Source organism: Aulonocara sp. 'chitande type north' Nkhata Bay, linkage group LG22 (genome assembly GCF_057382095.1).
Source record: "Aulonocara sp. 'chitande type north' Nkhata Bay isolate Kocher_YH1m ecotype deep benthic linkage group LG22, A_spYH_male_GT1.1, whole genome shotgun sequence".
NCBI lineage: Eukaryota > Metazoa > Chordata > Actinopteri > Cichliformes > Cichlidae > Aulonocara > Aulonocara sp. 'chitande type north' Nkhata Bay.
In genome coordinates, this window is record NC_141364.1 from 36,129,679 (window position 1) to 36,133,401 (window position 3,723).

General features: G+C 39.6%; 1 long non-coding RNA gene across 1 annotated transcript; it reads left to right on the forward strand.

Moving 5' to 3' along the window:
• The first annotated feature begins 1,209 nt into the window (after nucleotides 1-1,209).
• LOC147304601 (uncharacterized) lies at nucleotides 1,210-2,558 on the forward strand. Its single transcript, XR_015126779.1, has 3 exons — nucleotides 1,210-1,347; nucleotides 2,047-2,211; nucleotides 2,289-2,558. It is a non-coding gene; the product is annotated as an uncharacterized LOC147304601 (long non-coding RNA).
• Nucleotides 2,559-3,723: the final 1,165 nt, after the last annotated feature.

A 3,723-nucleotide genomic window follows, 5' to 3' on the forward strand; every position in this document is an offset into this window, starting at 1 on the left:
TTCATCACTGAGCAATTTGTTAATATGTGTTTCGAGCCAAATAAATGACAGGGAGAGAGAGAGTGACGTCAGAACACGTCATACTATAACCTCCCGGGAGCGGATGGAGAGGGTCAGTTGTTGGGATGCGCATGCGCAGACAGAGTGCGCGAGCGGCGGGCCTTGACCTTTCGGGGAAAAAAAAACACTTTCTCACGGACGGTGACAGCGAAACGGATAACAGTCTTCAGTACCTGCTGGACTTTGAAGCTGTGGATTCTGGGACTGTTGGAAAAGGTAAAACATTTCCATTAAAAATCTTATTACTGTTTTGTTTTTGTTACTCGTCATTGTAGCTTGCTGTTAATGTGCTAACAGTAGCGATTAGCTAGATACGTTAGCCGTTGAGGTCAGCGCAATTTAGTATCCGGTATACAGAAACTGTTTTCCTAACAAAACCACTGTTATAATTAAGTGAAGCTGCTCCCAGCTAATTTCAACCTTTGGCTTCTAAAATATGTGGTTCAATTGCGTGCTGCGTACATAACCTAATGTCAGCTAGACCGAAATTAAAATGTAATATATTGTTAAAGTCACTAAAATGGCGCCTGAAGCCTGTTGTGACGTGAGCTCTGTGTCTGCTCTAGAAACTCTGAAATTCTGTAGATCTGAGCCGTACATTAAATACTCACATGAACCTGTACTTTGAATTCTGTATGAGCTGTATAAAATGCAGCTATGCATAAGAGTTTTGAATGAATAATTAGATTAGATAACTCTTTATTGTCTAATCAAATTATATAGAAATGAATAGAAATGTGACATGAGAAGGTGTGTCTTTGACTGTTCCTGTATAACTTATTTTCGGACTAGTTGACAAGTTATGCTCCGGTCATTTGATGTTTCCAAGATAGATGTTCTTTTGTAGTATAGTTAATTTTTTTGTATATTTCATTTATCCACCATCATACATACAAGCTAAGAAGAGGTCGTTATACTAACAAGAGGTATCAACGCTGGGCCAAAGTTCAGCACATGGTTAAAGTTTGTAATCCAGCCAGGGTGTAAATATCACTCAGCAGCCAGAGCTGAAGCAGGCAGCATCAACACATAAATCTACTCTACCCGGCGTAAATCACAAGAGCACCTCTGACCAAAAAGCTGTAGATTTTTCTTGTTTGCACAAATTAATCCAGATTCACATTAATTGTGTTCACAGCGCCAACAAAATGAGGAAGAGGAGGGGCAGAAACACAATTAGGTTGAATTACAATTGGATGGAAGGCGAGGACAAGGAGAAGGAAGCTTAGGATGAGGAGGAAGAGAAGCAGCAGGAGCATCTTTAGGGATCCCTATCATGTCATTGAGGTTTGTTTCATTAATATGGTCCTCTCACAAAGAAAGATGACTTGTTTTAGTTCGCCTACTTCCTGTATTAAATAGTGATGTGCAAAATGTTGTGAAAAACCATGGAGCAGGTACGTATAGTGCATCTGCAGGTAAATGAACATCAAATCTCTAAGACAGAGTGAAATCTGTATATTTATCACCCTTATGATGACACCCATGTCAGCCATTGGTTTATGGACTTTGTATTTTGAAGCCTCAACATTTGCTTTATTGCTGTTGCTATGTTGGGACCATATTAGGATGAGGGATCAGAATCTGGAGTCATGCACACTATTGTTTCATTTAGTGTGTATCCATAAGATTCGTACAGCAGATCCAAGTTGTGCCTTGAAAACAGGAAAGTCGTCTGCATAGAGGAGAACTGTAATAGCAGATGTACAAAGTGAGGCTTTTTGCAATCGTTTTACTTCTGTCACCCTGTTTTGATGCAGATTTCACTTGAAATCAGGCAAAAACTGGACTTATTTTTTATAATGTGTTCTTGTGAATTGATTGTGTATCGCATATGTTTGATTTGACTTTCTGCAAGACAACAGTCGTCCACTGGCCAAAAAAGTTTTCCAAATACCTCCACGTGATCTAGCCTGGATTTAGAAAAGAATAGCAAAAAAAACCTGCACCTCCTGCTTCAGATGCAATTTGTGTTTCTGTGTTCAGAGGCAGCGGTGAGAGGGGAGACCTCGGCTCATCCAGCTGGAGAGCCTGACCAGGAGGAGTCGAACATTAACTCAGCTCTTCCAGGGCACCCTGCAGACTCGGCTGCTGGCATCGGCGAGGGATGACGTGAACGCCAAACTGGAGTCCATCACAGGTCAACTGCAGGTATGCGAGTCAGACCTTCTGAGGGGGGTTTCACTTTTCTCTCTTCTTTATAATTGACTCTTTTCTCTCTCTTTCAGCTCCTTGTCTCAGAGTGGGAGGGATTTGAAGCACAAAGGGAGGAACTTGTCGTTTGGTTGGCTGATATGGATGTCCGCCTGAGAGGTTGACCAGCTGACAGGAAACACCAGTGAAAAACTGAAACAAGTGCAGGTGTGGGCTTGTTTTGATATGACATATTTGATATGATACATACGTCAGAGACATTGTCCTAAACTGGACTAACAAAGGACCATGAGTACAACATGAAACGTACATTACATAACGTAAGGCTGAAGTTCATTGATCATTTTAATCATAAACTGGTTGAAATGTTTTTACTGAACATGCAAACATCTGCTGATGAAAATGGTTGATTTATTGGTCTGTTATGAAGCTATTGCTATTTCTAATGTGTTTTATCACTTTTTGATGTTTTATTAATTAAACAATACATGTATTATTTGTTGTGTTATCTGTAGCTATAGTATTTATATATATTTATTTATAGTATAGCAAATATATTTAATTATTACTGTTTAAAACACTAATATGTGACATGTATTAGTAGTGATGTTGTGCTGAGGGTTAAAATGCCTTTTTGTCTTTTGGTATACTACAAAATGACAATAAACCATTAATATATGTCTATGCTGTGCTCGTATTTATTTTACCCTACTCAAATTCAATTTATGATGCATTTTATTTTGAAAGATTTAAAATGGTTTTTTAAAGAACCACTCAAAAAAGGTTCTTTAAAATGGTTCTTTTAAAGAACCATTTGAAGGACCTTTTTAAAAATGGTTCTTTAAAGAACCATTTTTAAAAAGGTTCTTTGAAAAACCATTAAAGGTGCCCCAAAGAACCATTTCTTGATGGTTCTTTGGGGCACCTTTAAAGGTTCTTCAATGAACCACTGAAAGAAATGGTTCTTCAAAGAACCATTGTTTGAAAGGTTCTTTGTGGCACCAAAAAAGGTTCTTCTATGGCATCAGTCTAAAGAACCACTTTTGGTTCCAGTTGGCACCTTGATTTTTCTGAGTGTGGATGCCTGGATGTTAAACTCAATTGTTATACCTGGTAGAGCAGAACGCTGATCATTTTATTAAAGATGAAAGACTTTAGACAGTTTTTCAACTCTCAGTAATGCCATGGTGATCGTTTGATATATGGACCTGCAGCGGAGTTTAGACCCAGACACGGCTAGTGACATCAGACTGAACAACCGGATTGGGTTTGGTATGATTTATCCCCCTGAATTGAAGAACACGTGTCGTGAATGTCACGGACCCGGTTCCGGGGACTCGGGGTTCGTGAACAGTGTGGACCTTTATTGTTATTAGTGTATTGGATGTATGTTTGCTGCACTGTGCTCTTGTGTTCCATGCTGGTGTGTGTGTGTGTGTGTGTGTGTGTGTGAGGCTGGAGGATGAAGGACAGCCACCTGCAGGCCTGATGGGCGTGGCCCTGCCAGCT